The 16,197-nt window shown below is 47.8% G+C and overlaps 2 pseudogenes; both read left to right on the forward strand.

Annotated features, from left to right (window-relative positions):
- The first annotated feature begins 275 nt into the window (after positions 1–275).
- Positions 276–1,077, forward strand: LOC125532060 (glycine-rich RNA-binding, abscisic acid-inducible protein-like; annotated as a pseudogene).
- A 5,632-nt stretch (positions 1,078–6,709) lies between these two features.
- On the forward strand, positions 6,710–7,444 carry LOC147985662 (secreted RxLR effector protein 161 pseudogene; annotated as a pseudogene).
- The last annotated feature ends 8,753 nt before the right edge of the window (positions 7,445–16,197 follow it).

The following is a 16,197-nucleotide window of genomic DNA, read 5'->3' on the forward strand; positions in this document are numbered from 1 at the left end:
CTGGAATATTGGCCTCTCCAGGCGGCAGTTAGGGTTCCAGCCGGCACGGGAGAGCAAAACGATCTACACCTGAGTCGTTTCTGGTTTAAAAAAAAGTTTGCCACGCCATGCGTGTAGTTGTACCCTGTATATATACTGCCATCGTATCGCCTCACCCACGCATCCTCAATCATTTGTCTCACGCCACCACTGCCCGCTGCCCCGGCCTCACTGACGCCCACCAAACCTAAAAAAAGCCTCGATTCTCCGCGCCGGTAGGGTTTATATCGAGTGCAATGTCGGCGCCGTGGTGGGATTCAGACTGGAAGGACCGCTCGGGGGTCGAGTACCGCACCTATGTTGGCAACCTCCCCTGGAGCACCAATGAGCACTCGCTCGAGAACGCCTTCCACGCCTACCGCCCGCTCAGCGCCAAGGTCAGTGAAGGTTTCTTGATGTGAAAGGCTTTGTCTTTGACTTTGGTCCTCCACCTCTCTCTACAGTCGTACTCCGTAGATCTTCCGTCGTCGCCCCCTCCCCTCTCCAGTCAGCGCCGGCGACGAGTGGGGCCAGGGTCCCGCGCATGTACAGTTGCGGTTGGGTTCGGATCTTTGCTATAGTTTGCTCCCTTTTCCCGTGTGGACACGGGGTCGATCTCCATAGGTGGCCTGTGGCGGTGTTCATCGGCATTGTGTAATTCGTGTTCGTGCTTGGAAGTTGCTTGATGGTACTGTAGTATGATGCTTCTACCCGAAAAAAATGTACACTTTGATGTTTTGTTCATTGCTTGCAAGTTTGTTAGTTTTGGATGGATTGTACATGTCACCTTGTTGTTTTCTAGGGTTTCTAGGTTTACTTTCCCTCGTTTACACATAGATCTGGTGAACTTTCCATGTGCGCTGAATCGCTGGGTCGTGTCTTGATTTGTCAGATCGTCACCGACCGGGAGATGGGCAGATCCCATGGGTTCGGCTTCATCAACTTCGGGGGCAACAACTCGATGAACAACGCCATCTAGGGCATGGGCGGCCAGGAGCTTGGCGGCCGCACCATCACTGTCAGGAGGCCAATTAGCGCCCCCGCCGCTGGAAGGCATGAACAGCAACTAGGAGGTCGGCCGCCGACAATTAAATCCACCAGCTTATCAACTTATCATGTTCTCGTTTAAGTTATCAAGACTCGTGTGGTAGTTTAAGTTATCAGTCCCGTGTGGTGGAACCTACCGAATGTCTATCTATCTGTGTTGCGCATCATTCGCTTATGGCTGTTGAACATGTACTAGTATCGTCCAACTGCAGTGGTGAAATGCAGTAGTATCATTTAATCATTTGGCCGATTTAGCGTGAATGATCTCCATCTTTTATCCCATACTCGGCGTGCGTGGTGGAATACTGATGCTCTCAACACGCTCTGTTGAGGATGTGGTTTACCTGAATTGAGAAAAATACTATAGTTGGTTTGTGTGTTGTGCTTCCGAGATAAGCAGCAGCTAGCTATATAATGTTGTGTGAAGCTCTATCGTTGAGCTACCTGTCAAGTTCATTTGTGACTTGAGGGGACGAGGTGTTCTGATTTTCTTATCAGGGAATAGGGTAATTGCTATACATTTCTGAATGTAGTTGAACGGGTGGTATCCTTGGACTGAATGCTTTGTTTTCTCTGAACCTTTCCAAGTTGGAACAGTGGTTGGGTCTTTGTTTTCTCTGAACCTTTGCACCTTGGCAAGTCTTATTTTATTTTATTTTGTTGAGAAGTGAACCTTCGCAAGTTGACCAGTGGTTGGGTCTTTTGTTTTCTCTGAACCTTTGCAAGTCTCTTTTCACTTCGGGGCCGTGTCTTCCTCCGTTTCCATGTAAATCCCAAGTGCATCACTCGCCCAAATAAAAGCGGAGAAAAGATAAAAGCGAAGGGAAGAACATAATAACGGGATGATACCTGCATTTCTGCCTGCGAAATATACAAACATAATGCTTCCATGTATACAAACTGCACATCCTACTTAGGACAGGAGTCAATTTTTGGTTGTTCACATAGTGAATTTTTCCCAATCCATTGCACAAGCTCGTCTTGAACAGGAAACAAGATGAGCCAAGAACTCTTGCTCAGATGAAAGAATAGTCTGCACTTGGTAGTCCTTTTTCATATTTCTTTCATGCCTTTTTGTACGTGTGTGTGCTCATGCTGGACCAGGGTTAGGTGACTTGGCAAGTCACGCTGCAACATGCACCATCACATGTGACACCCCAATTCCATCCAAATGACAACAGTGCCAAAAAAACTCTACACTTGACCAACCAGGCATCCGCCACAAGCCCACAACACAACACAAGGAAATCGCGGCGGGAAAAGGAGGGAGGGATGAAAATGGAGCGGAAACAGACGGAACTAGGTACTACCACATTTGTTTTTATATTTTTTTATAGTGATGAAAACGAATACAGAAACCCCGAAAATGAATACGAAAACATATACTACTGAAAACAGACATGAAATACAGAGCGGATACGGAAACAAAAGTGTGTGTTGACCGGAACTTAAAACTCCCTAGAAACAAAAAAAATGAATTGTTAACATGACTACAAAATAAAATGGTTGTGTTAACAACTTAGGGTACTATTATAATAGTGCTAGACAATTTCATATAGGGTCTAGTTGAGTATATTGGCTCTGCTAAGCTCATGTAGTGCTAGGAGATTTGTTTTCTGTTTAATAATGTTGCATGCACGATGATGTGACGTGCCCATGCTAGTAGATAGGAGGGAGTGCGCCATGCACATTCCCAGTTTCCTTTTCTCTCTTTTTTTCTCAACCCTCTCGGACGCTGATTATGCTGTGTGATGCGATCGTGGGATGGCACGATAGTCGCGGATCACAGCTAGGCATCGGGAGGGATTGTTACTTCTGTTTTGGTAGATGCTTAAGAAAAGGAATGAGAAACAGAAAACGCTGCGACAATTAGGCAGCTCAAACCTCTCTCCCTCGTTCGTCTACCTCCGGCTCTTTCGCTCGATCTCATCTGAACTCTCTCGTCAGGTCCGACAACTACAATTGGTATCAGAGCCGTGGTGTTCGATCCACTCTCCGGTGGCCGGCGGTGTCCGATCCGCGGCGTACCATGTCGGATAGCATGGAGGAGAAGGCGAGCAAGACCAGGACCAAGTCGCCGCCGAAGACGCCAACGTCCAAGGCTCCGATAGCGCATCTCACCGGCAGCGACAACGGCAGCGGTGAGCTCCGCGCGGTGGAGCGCGTCGTGCGTGAGGAGTCGGGGACGGCCATGATGCTCACCCGTACCAATTACCAGGACTGGGCGCTTGTGATGTAGGTTAAGCTGCAAGTCACCCGCGTCTGGACCGCGGTGATCGAGGATGGCGCCGACGAGAATGACAATCGGCGCGCGTTGCAGATCCTCCTCACCGGCGTTCCGCCGGAGTTGATGCGCGTGCTGGCCGCGTAGGATTCGGTGAAGAAGGCGTGGGAGACCATCAAGACGCTCCGCATGGGGAGCGAGCGGGCTCGCGAGGCCAAGGCGCAGGTGCGCCGCCGCGAGTTTGAAGATTCGCGCTTCAAAGAAGGCGAGTTTGTCGAGGATTTTGGTCTGCGCCTCGCCGGTCTTGTCTCTGATCTGGAGCTCTACGGCGATCCCGTGACGGAACACAAGGCTGTACAGAAATTCCTCCGCGTGGTGCCGCGGAAATATCGTCAGATGGAGATGGCAATTGAAAGCCTCATCGATCTGAAGACGATGACCATCGAGGAGCTCGTCGGGCGGTTCTCAGCTTGTGAGGCTCATTACAGCCTCGACGACGCGGGGCAGTCCGGCGGGCGGCTTCTTCTCACCCACAAGGAGTGGCTCGCCCGTGAACGGCAGAGCTACGGCGCGGGCGCGTCCTCAGGTGGAAGCAGCGGTGGGGGAAAGGGAAAATCGCCGTCCAAACCCAAGACACAAGGCGGCGGTAAGCCACCATCGTGCGGTGGCGGCGTAGGCGGCTCTGGCAGCGGCTCGAGCGGCAAGAAAAAAGGAAAGTGCCACTACTGCAATAAACCAGGGCATTGGAAAAAGGACTGCTGGAATCGGATCAAGGCTGAAGAGCAACAAGGGAAATAGGAGCAGGCCAACCTGGTCCGCGGCAAAGAGCATGATCAGGGTCTTCTCATGGCCGTGGTCACCAGGCCGGTCACCACGCAGATCGCCGCGCCACAGGCCTTTTTCCTCAATGAAGAGAAGGTTATCCCTGTCCCGTCGCCCGACGAGGTTTGATTCTTCGACACCGGCGTGAGCAGCCATATGACTGGTGAGAGGGGCATGTTTGCAGCTTTGGACGAGGAAGTGCACGGCACGGTCAGGTTCGGAGACGGTTCCAAGGTAGCCATCTGTGGGCGCGGATCTGTTGTCTTTCGGTGCAAGAGCGGCGATCAGCGCGTGCTAACAGAGGTGTATTTTATACCCAGTCTCAAGAGTAACATCATCTCTGTTGGGCAGCTGGATGAGGCGGGCTGTACCATTGGGATAGAGAGTGGTGTCATGACAGTACAAGATCCATGCAAACACCTCCTCGCTCGCATCAAGAGAACAGAGAGCAGGCTTTACACAGGCGTGTTATCTATCGATGGACCAACATGCTTACTAACACGGGCTGAAGATGAGACTTGGCGCTGGCACGCCAGGATGGGTCACCTTCACTTCCGTGCACTGAGGGCCATGTATACAAAGCAGATGGTTCGAGGGGTGCCGCACATAGATCACGTCCAAGAGTATTATGATGGGTGTTCTCTCGGAAAATAGCATAGAGCACCATTCCCACATACCTCAGCATACCGTGTAGAGAAAGGGCTGGAGTTGGTACACACTGATCTTTGCGGCCCAATCTCGCCTACCACGCCTGGTGGAAACAAATACTTTCTATTGATAGTGGATGATTTCAGCCGGTATATGTGGTTAGAGCTGCTCAAGTCCAAGGACGAAGCCTTTGACAGATTTAAAAAAGTTCAGATCATGGCAGAGGCCGAAGGAAGGTGCAAGCTTCGTGCATTCAGTTCAGACCGAGGTGGTGAGTTCAACTCCATAGAGTTCAAAGAGTACTGTGAAAGTATTGGAGTCAAGCACTACACTACTGCACCATATTCTCCCCCGCAAAACGGCGTGGTGGAGCGACGGAATCAGTCCGTGGTCGAAATGGCTCGGTGTCTACTGAAAAGCATGAGAGTTCCGGCATACTTTTGGGTGGAGGCTGTAAAAACTGCTGTTTACTTGCTGAATAGAGCTCCTTCCAGGAGTCTGGACGGTGTTACTCCATACGAGGCCTGGCACGGCCGAAAACCGAGCGTGCATCACCTGAGAACCTTCGGCTGTACTGCTCATGTGAAGAAGACAGGGCCTGGCATTACCAAGCTATCGGACTACTCTACTCCAATGATCTTTGTAGGATATGAGGAAGGTTCCAAGGCCTATCGTGTTTATGATCCGGTGTCAAAGAAAGTTCAGGTATCCCGTGACGTGATCTTTGAAGAGAGCAGGGTGTGGTCATGGAATTCTTCGACTCCAAGTCCGTCTACAACGACTGCAGCATCCACTCCACCCTCAACCTTCACCGTGGTCTATGCCACAGACCGCGGAGTGCACGAGTTAGACACCGGAGGGGGCTTCGTATGTGCCTCAGACAACAGCGAGGGCACGCCCTCTACACCAACACTTGGGTCGTCACCTCCGAACACTGGGACGCCACAGTCTGACTCGGTCTCACCGGGGATCGCTGGAGCCATGCGCTGGGCAACGCCTCTCTCTGGTGATTAAGAGTGTCGGGACACGGACTTTGGACCTCACTTTGGTCCTCTCCGCTATCGGCTCGTCTCCGACGTCCTAGCGGAAACGGAGGGGGAAGCAGTACGCGAGCAGATGGAGAGTTGCCTCCTCAGCGCTGAAGAGCCCCGCAATGTTGATGCGGCCCTGGATGGTTCGGCATGGAAAGCAGCCATGGACGAAGAGATGAGGTGCATAATGGAGAAACATATGTGGGAGATCGCCTCTCTGCCGCGTGGGCACGAAGCCATTGGACTGAAATGGGTTTTCAAGGTCAAGAGGGATCCACTCGGCAACATCGTGAAGCACAAAGCTCGATTAGTGGCAAAGGGCTATGCTCAGAAAGAAGGCATCGATTTCGAAGAGGTATTTGCGCCAGTAGCGCACATGGAAATAGTGCGGCTTCTCCTAGCTCTCACTGCTCACTCACGCTGGGAAGTGCATCACATGGATGTGAAGTCTGCTTTTCTCAACGGGGAGTTAGCGGAGGAGGTCTATGTATCGCAGCCACCTGGTTATGCCGCTGCTGGAAGTGAAGGAGCAGTTCTGAAACTCAGGAAGGCGTTGTATGGACTCCGTCAGGCACCTTGGGCGTGGTACGCAAAACTGGATGAAACCATGACTGCTCTCGGGTTCACTCGCAGTCTGCTTGAGCATGCTGTTTATCGTCGTGGAAAGAAAGACTCATACTTACTGGTTGGAGTGTATGTGGATGACCTAATAATCACGGGCACCCACGTGGACTCAATCAAGGACTTCAAGGCCCAGATGCAGAAACATTTCAAGATGAGTGATCTTGGCCTCCTTACTTACTACTTGGGGATAGAAGTGTTGCAGAAAGAGGGGGAGATCACACTTTGTCAGCAGAGTTATGCGGCAAAGATTCTGCAGGAGGCGGGCATGGACGGCTGCAACAGTTGTCACACTCCCATGGAGTGCAGGCTGAAGCTCGGGAAGGAGGATGGGTCAAAACCCTTCGACGCCACTCTGTACAGGAGCGTGATCGGGAGCCTTCGGTATCTTGTGCACACTCGTCCTGACATCGCTCATGCGGTTGGGATCGTAAGCCGCTTCATGGAGAGTCCAAGTAACGATCACTGGACAGCCATTAAGCAGATTCTGAGATATGTCCAAGGGATCAAACACTATGGATGTCACTACAAGGCAGGAAATGGAGGGGCTCCTTTGGTTGGGTACAGTGATACTGATCACGCCGGAGATGTGGTCGACCACAAAAGCACCTCTGGGCAGGTCTTTTTCCTTGGAGAGAATCCCGTCAGCTGGACCTCCCAGAAACAAAAGGTGGTCGCCACCAGCTCCTGCGAGGCTGAATATGTTGCAGCCGGTGCAGCCACATGCCAAGGTATTTGGTTGAGTCGCCTCCTAGCTGAGTTGCAGGGACAAAAGCCAGCAAGCTTCAAGCTCCTAGTGGACAACAAGTCAGCCATAGAGCTCACGAATAATCCAGTACACCATGACCACAGTAAGCACATCGACGTGAAGTTTCATTTCATCCGTGACTGTGTTGAAGAAAGAATCGTCGAGATTGATCACATTGGGACACAGAACCAACGAGTAGATATCTTGACGAAAGCCCCGGGCAAGGTGCGGTTCATTGAGATGAGGCAGAAGTTGGCGGTCATGGAATGCAGCAAGAAACCATGAGCTTAAGGGGGAGAATTATTGGCTCTACTAAGCTCATGTAGTGCTAGGAGATTTGTTTTCTGTTTAATAATGTTGCATGCACGATGATGTGACGTGCCCATGCAAGTAGATAGGAGGGAGTGCGCCATGCACATTCCCAGTTTCCTTTTCTCTCTTTTTTGTCTCAACCCTCTCGGACGCCGATTATGCCGTGTGATGCAATCGTGGGATGGCACGATAGCCGTGGATCACAGCTAGGCGTCGGGAGGGGTTGTTACTTCTGTTTTGGTAGATGCTTAAGAAAAGGAATGAGAAACAGAAAACGCTGCGACAATTAGGCAGCTCAAACCTCTCTCCCTCGTTCGTCTACCTCCGGCTCTTTCGCTCGATCTCATCTGAACTCTCTCGTCAGGTCCGACAACTACAGAGTACCTGTGTGGTAGTAGAAGTTGGTCATCAAATGATACATTCTGCTTATTACATTGTGCGTTGTTTGGTAGTTGGGCTACAAAGCAGTCATATGCCTATAGTAGTAACGGAAACTCCATATTCACGAAAATGGAAAGTTTCGTATTCACATATGTTCCACCAGAAAACGCTGTTCCGCTTTTGTTTCCGTTTTCACATAAAAAATTCCATTTTCATTTCCGTTTTGCAAATTTTCGTTTCCGTTTTCATATTTCGTCTCCATTCCCATTTTTCCTCCGAAAAAGCGGAAACTTTCCACTCCATTTTCGTCACAATACAACAGAAGGAAATCATGGTGAGAAAAAGGAGGGTCTGAAGCGGGTGTCTCTAGCGCAGGCGCTGCCGCCGCCGTCGCAGAGGAGAGGCAGCGCTGCTTAGTCGCGAGGACCAAAAAGGAGCACCCCATCAGGGCGGAAAAACTGTTGCCGCGATGCGCTGCCGCGGGCCGAGGAGGAGCACCACCAGGCCAAGCTCCCCGCTCCACCGATGACGCATGATGCCCTAGTGATCGCATGAGGCGTTGCCGTCATCAACTCTTCACAGATCCCCTATCCTCTTCCTCGATTAGTCTACTGTTATTTCTTGTGCTAAATTTGTTTGTGTGCAATTTGCAATGGCGCCATCAGTTTCACCCAGTTCTTGACGCCTCCACCTTTGTGAGGGTGATGATCTGTTCTAGCATGCAAGTTCATTCGATAGTATTTTGGCTAGAACAGATTTATGAGGCCACACACACACACGTGCGAGTCTTCCCTGGTGCGTCTTTCTTATTCGTGCAGTTTCTCCTCACGGGGCGTCGACCCGTTGGCTGGGCAGCTGAGGTTGCTGCCAGCCCACCCGAGTTCGAGTCCCGCCACGGACGCGCGGTGCTCACGGAGTTTCTCCTATAAAGAAAAGCCAATGAGGGTTAGCCCTTGGGTTGGTCTCATTTTTTTTCTCTATCCCTATTCTGCATTTTCAAGACAAAATGTAGTTCTAGGCTAAATACAAAAGGACAAGGCAAAATTTGGTGTTATGGTGTTTTGTTTCCTCTAAAAAAGCTGGCATTGTAATTTATAAATAACTATTGACTAGTTTGTTTTGAAAATAATTTAAAATTTTCAAAAGTACAAAAGTAGAGAACAAGACTGTAGCCTAGTGGCAAAGGGCCACGGTGATGCACCCTGCGGCCAAAGTTCGAATACCGTCAGGAGCGAATTTCTGATTTCTCACTTGGGTGGACTTATTCTATAAAAATATGTCCTGGGTGCTAGTGTCCATGAATCTCATTTTAAAAGTACAAAAGTACAAGGTAATAGTAACACCCCCGATTGGTAGTACGTGTACCTTGCTAAGCTAACTAGACAATTCTGGTTATCAAAAAAATAGACAATTCTGACCATAGCACTAGCACAACTGCCACAACACGCATAGAAACGCTATTTGATAGCCACAGGCCCAAAGACGATCCTGTTGATTTCTCTTTATTGTTTCATTGTTTAGTCTACAAGGGGTCAGCTGCGTAGCTGCATAGAGCAAGCGAAGCTGGCTGGACATTTATTTTTCTGATTATTAGCATCTAATAAAATTTTGGTCACATATCACATGAGGGGCAAAACGGTATTTTTCCCATGTCATTTAACACCGATAAGGATTAAAATGGACAAAAGTGTCATAAAGGGCATAAAATTTAGAGTCGGTGTTACATAGGGAAGAAAACATTTTTTAATATCAAATATGGAGAAAATATTTTAAGACAATGTTAAATAAGGAATTCTCTCTTTTTGTTGTGTTGTGCTGGATGCGTGGGACGACTAGTGCGGGAGATTTTTTGCTTTGCATTACTACTGTCCGTTGGATGGTATTTGGATGGCAGATGTGATGGCACATGTTGAGGCAAGTCACCTGATCTCGGTCCACTTTAATGATCCTATAACAAAGGGAGGTCCTATGGAATTCCCTAGCCGACGCTCACTACGTCAAACTATTGTGGTTTCGCACACGGATATCGGCCGATCGATCGGCTTGGGCCATCCCGTTTAGTCATTTCAGCGATCTTGGTTTCGAGAACCTTCTAGAGGTTTTCGGCGTGGGTTTTCCGGTTTAGGGAACCTTTAGAAGGTTCCTGAACCAGTTTTTCTTTTTCTCTTTATGTTTGTTTTTTCTTTCAACTCTGCCTATGTTGTCTCAACGTAGCCGTTCCCAAGCCCGGGTAAAGGAGGAGGGTTGTGATAGGCTTGACGAGCCAACGTAAAATCTCAGCCACTCTTATGGAAATGTAACCCAAAAGATTTTTGTTGGGGCATAAGCCTCTCAGCAACGCGCCACATTGAAACCTGGGTGTGGTGTCGAATGGGCAACAACCGAGCCGTCACCCCCTTGGTGGCGCGGCATATCTTGATCTGGATACGGTGGCAAGTGAGTGAAGATCGGGTCATCACATCCTTAGTGGCGTGCTACATCGGCGCCTAGATGTAGTGGAAAATGAGCAAGGGTCTTCACACTTGACTCGTCGAGTGCGAGGGGTATGTGTTGTAGGGTGGAACCCTAAGGGATATCTTTTGACACCTGGAGGGGGACAAAGGGATGAACTCATAAGAACACAAAGGAGAAATCACTCAAACAAGGCCCAATTACACATCCACTAGAGAAGTACATGAGATCCAAATGAAATACAAGATGAATCCAAGGAAACAATGATGGAAATATGCCCTAGAGGCAATAATAAAATGGTTATTATTATATTTCCTTAATCATGGTAAAGGTTTATTATTCATGCTAGAATTGTATTGATCGAAAACTTAAATACATGTGTGAATACATAAACAAATACCATGTCCCCAGTAAGCCTCTACTAGAATAGCTCGTTGATCAAAGATGGTTAAGATTTCCTAACCATGGATATGTGTTTTCATTTGATAACGGGATCACATCATTAGGAGAATGATGTGATGGACAAGACCCATCCGTTAGCTTAGCATATTGATCGTTCAGTTTATTGCTATTGCTTTCTTCATGTCAAATACATATTCCTTCGACTATGAGATTATGCAACTCCCAGATATCGGAGGAATACCTTGTGTGCTATCAAACCTCACAACGTAACTGGGTGATCATAAAGATGCTCTACAGGTATCTTCGAAGGTGTTTATTGAGTTGGCATAGATCGAGATTACGATTTGTCACTCTGAGTATCGGAGAGGTATCTTTGGGCCCTCTCGGTAATACACATCATAAGCTTGCAAGCAAATGAATAAGGAGTTACTCACGAGGTGGCGTATTACGGAATGAGTAAAGAGACTTATTGGTAACAAGATTGAACTAGGTACGAAGATACCGATGATCGAATCTTGGGAAAGTAACATACCGATGGACAAAGGGAATTACGTATGTTGTCATAACGATTCGACTAATAAGGATCTTCGTAGAATATGTAGGAGCCAATATGGGCATCCAGGTTCCTCTATTGGTTATTGACCGGAGAGGTGTCTCGGTCATGTCTACATAGTTCTCGAACTCGTAGGGTCCGCACGCTTAACGTTCGTTGACGATATAGTGTTATATGAGTTATATGATTTGGTGACCGAATGTTGTTCAGAGTCCCGGGTGAGATCACGGACATGACGAGGAGTCTTGAAATGGTTGAGAGGTAAATATTGATATATACGATGATGGTATTCGGACACCGAAATAGTTTTGGGTGCATCGGGTACTCATCGGGTCACCGAAAGGGGTTCTGGGTACCCCCGGCAAGTGTATGGGCTTTATGGGCCAAAGGGGGGATAGACCAGCCCACAAGGGGGCTGGTGCGCCCCTTCCCTTGGTTGACCGGCCCTATGGGAAGGAAATGGAAGGGGTGGCCACTCCTACCTTTCCCTCCTGAGAGGAGAAAGGAAAGGGGGGCGCCACCTCCTCCTTCCTTCCTCCCGCACTTATACAAGGAAAGGGAGGGCACTTGGGGGAGGACCCCAAGTAGGATTCAGCCTACCTGGGGGCGCCTCCTGGCTGCTCCCTCCACCCCCACATATAGGTATGTGGGCGCGGGAGCCTAGCACAACACACAAGATTGTCTTAGCTGTGTGCGGCGTCCCCATCCACCGTTTACACCCCGGTCATATTTTCGTAGTGCTTAGGCGAAGCCCTGTGGAGATAACTTCTCCATCACCGTCACCACGCTGTCTTGCTGTCGAAACTCATCCACTACCTTGTCGTCTTGCTGGATCAAGAAGGCGTGGACGTCACCGAGCTGAACTTGTGTTGAACGCGGAGGTGTCGTACGTTCGGTACTCGGTCGGTTAGATCGCGAAGAAAGTTTGACTACATCATATGCGTTGTCAAACGCTTCTGCTTACAGTCTACGAGGGTATGTAGACACACTCTCCCCTCTTGTTGCTATGCATATCCATGGATAGATCTTGTGTGTGCGTAGAATTTTTTTGTCTTCCACGCAGTGTTTCCCAACAGTGACATCTGAGCCAGGTCTATGCGTAGATGATACGCACGAGTAGAACACAAAGAGTTGTGGGAGGTGATAGTCATACTGCTTAACACCAACGTCTTATTTTCATTCGGCGGTATTGTGGGATGAAGCGGCCTGGACCAACCTTACCAATCCATGCACATGAGATCGGTTCCACCAACTGAGGTGCAACTAGTTTTGCATAAAGGTGGCTAGCGGGTGTCGGTTTCTCCTACTTTAGCTGAATGAAATTTTACTATGGCTGATCCTTGAAGAAGGCTCAAACAACAAACTTGATGAATTACCGTAGTGGTTTTTGCATAGGTAAGAATGCTTCTTGCTAGAAGCCTGTAGCAACCACGTAAAACTTGCAACAACAAAGCACAGGACGTCTAACTTGTTTTTGCAGGGCATGTTTGTTGGGGGACGCAGTATTTCAAAAAAATTACCTACAATCACGCAAGATATATCTAGGAGATGCATAGCAACGAGAGGGGAGATTGTGTCCATGTACCCTCGTAGACCGAAAGCGGAATCATTTAGTACTGCGGTTGATGTAGTCGAACGTCTTCGCGATTCAACTGATCCAATCACCTAACGTACGGCACCTCCACGTTCAGCACACGTTTAGCTCGATGATGTCCCTTGAACTCTTGATCCAGCTGAGGCCGAGGGAGAGTTCTGTTAGCATGATGGCGTGGTGACGGTGACGATGAAGTTACCGGCACAGGGCTTCGCCTAAGCACTATGATAATATGATCGAGGTGTGTAACTGTGGAGGGGGGCACCGCACACGGGGAAGAGAAGACTTGGTGTGCCTTTGGGGTGCCCCCCTCCCACGTATATAAAGGGGGGAGGAGAGGTGGCCGGCCCAAGGGGGGCACGCCATGGGTGAGTCCTACTTGGACTCCCGCTCCAAATAGGATTCGCCCCCCCCCTTCCTATTCCCACTAAGAGAAGAAGGGAAGGAGGAGGAGAGGAGAAGGAAAGGGGGGCCGCCCCCCCCCCCAACCCTAGTACAAATCGGATTGGGCTTGGGGGCGCGCTCCACCACCTGGCCGCCGCCTCCTCTCTCCACTAGGGCCCATGAAGGCCCATTAACTCCCCGGAGGGGTTTTGGTAACCCCCGGTACTCTAGAAAAGGCCCGAACCTTTCCGAAACCATTCCAGTGTCCAAACACAACCTTCCAATATATCAATCTTTATGTCTTGACCATTTCGAGACTCCTCGTCATGTCCATGATCACATCCGGGACTCCGAACAAACTTCGGTTCATCAAATCACATAAACTCATAATACAAATCATCATCGAATGTTAAGCGTGCGGATCCTACAGGTTCGAGAACTATGTAGACATGACCAAGACACATCTCCAGTCAATAACCAATAGCGTAACCTGGATGCTCATATTGGTTCCTACATATTCTACGAACATCTTTATCGGTCAAACCGCATAACAACATACGTTGTTCCCTTTGTCATTGGTATGTTACTTGCCCGAGATTCGATCGTCGGTATCATCATACCTAGTTCAATCTCGTTATCGGCACGTCTCTTTACTCGTTCCATAATGCATCATCCCATGACTAACTCATTATACACATTTCTTGCAAGGCTCATAGTGATGTGCATTACCAAGAGGGCCTAGAGATACCTCTCCGATACACAGAGTGACAAATCCTAATCTCAATCTATGCCAACTCAACAAACACCATCGGAGACACCTGTAGAGCATCTTTATAATCACACGGTTACGTTGTGACGTTTGATAGCACACAAGCTGTTCCTCCGGTGTTCGGAAATTGCATAGTCTCATAGTTAGAGGAACATGTATAAGTCATGAAGAAAGCAATAGCAATAAAACTAAATGATCATAATGCTAAGCTAACGGATGGGTCTTGTCCATCACATCATTCTCTAATGATGTGATCTGTTCATCAAATGACAACACATGTCTATGGCTAGGAAACTTAACCATCTTTGATTAACGAGCTAGTCAAGTAGAGGCATACTAGGGACACTCTGTTTGTCTATGTATTCAAAAATGTACTAAGTTTCCGGTTAATACAATTCTAGCATGAATAATAAACATTTATCATGATATAAGGAAATATAAATAACAACTTTATTATTGCCTCTAGGGCATATTTCCTTCAGTCTCCCACTTGCACTAGAGTTAATAATCTAGATTACATAGTAATGATTCTAACATCCATGGAGTCTTGGTGCTCATCATGTTTTGCTCATGAGAGAGGCTTAGTCAATGGTTCTGCAACATTCAGATCTGTATGTGTCTTGCAAATCTCTATGTCTCCCTTCTTGACTTGATCGCGGATGGAATTGAAGCGTCTCTTCATGTGCTTGGTTCTCTTGTGAAATCTGGATTCCTTTGCCAAGGCAATTGCACCAGTATTGTCACAAAAGATTTTCATTGGTCCCAATGCACTAGGTATTACCCCTAGATCGGATATGAACTCCTTCATACAGACTCCTTCATTTGCTGCTTTCGAAGCAGCTATGTACTCCGCTTCACACGTAGATCCTGCCACAAGGCTCTGCCTGGAACTGCACCAACTGACAGCTCCACCATTCAAAATAAATATGTATCCAGTTTGTGACTTAGGGTCATCCGGATCAGTGTCAAAGCTTGCATCGACGTAACCATTTACGATGAGCTCTTTGTCACCTCCATAAACGAGAAACATATCCTTAGTCCTTTTCAGGTATTTCAGGATGTTGTTGACTGTTGTCCAGTGATCCACCCCTGGATTACTTTGGTACCTCCCTGCTAAACTTATAGCAAGGCACACATCAGGACTGGTACACAGCATTGCATACATCATAGAACCTATGGCCGAGGCATAGGGAATGACTTTCATTTTCTCTCTATCTTCTGAAGTGGTCGGGCATTGAGTCTGACTCAACTTCACACCTTGTAACACAGGCAATAACCCTTTCTTTGACTGATCCATTTTGAACTTCTTCAAAACTTTATCAAGGTATGTGCTTTGTGAAAGTCTAGTTAAGCATCTTGATCTATCTCTATAGATCTTGATGCCTAATATATAAGCAGCTCCACCGAGGTCTGTCATTGAAAAATTCTTATTCAAGTATCCTTTTATGCTATCCAGAAATTTTGTATTATTTCCAATCAACAATATATCATCCACATATAATATTAGAAATGCTACAGAGCTCCCACTCACTTTCTTGTAAATACAAGCTTCTCCAAAAGTCTGTATAAAACCATATGCTTTGATCACACTATCAAAGTGTATATTCCAACTCCAAGAAGCTTGCACCAGTCCAGCAATGGATCGCTGGAGCTTACACACTTTGTTAGTACCTTTAGGATCGACAAAACCTTTTGGTTGCATCATATGCAACTCTTCTTTAAGATATCCATTTAGGAATGCAATTTTGACATCCATTTGCCAAATTTCATAATCATAAAATGCGGCAATTGCTAACATGATTCGGACAGACTTAAGCATTGCTACGGGTGAGAAGGTCTCATTGTAGTCAACTCCTTGAACTTGTCGGAAACCTTTCGCAACAAGTCGAGCTTTATAGACAGTAACATTACCGTTAGCGTCAGTTTTCTTCTCGAAGATCCATTTATTGTCTATGGCTTGACGATCATTGGGCAAGTCAACCAAACTCCACACTTTATTCTCATACATGGATCCCATCTCAGATTTCATGGAGTCAAGCCATTTCACAGAATCTGGGCTCATCATCGCTTCCTCATAGTTCGTAGGTTCGTCATGGTCAAGTAACATGCCTTCCAGAACAGGATTATCATACCACTCTGGTGCGGATCTTACTCTGGTTGACCTACGAGGTTCAGTAGTAACTTGATCTGAA

This window comes from Triticum urartu, chromosome 2A, assembly GCF_056163025.1.
Source record: "Triticum urartu cultivar PI428250 chromosome 2A, HENAU_Tu73, whole genome shotgun sequence".
NCBI classification, from domain to species: Eukaryota; Viridiplantae; Streptophyta; class Magnoliopsida; order Poales; family Poaceae; genus Triticum; species Triticum urartu.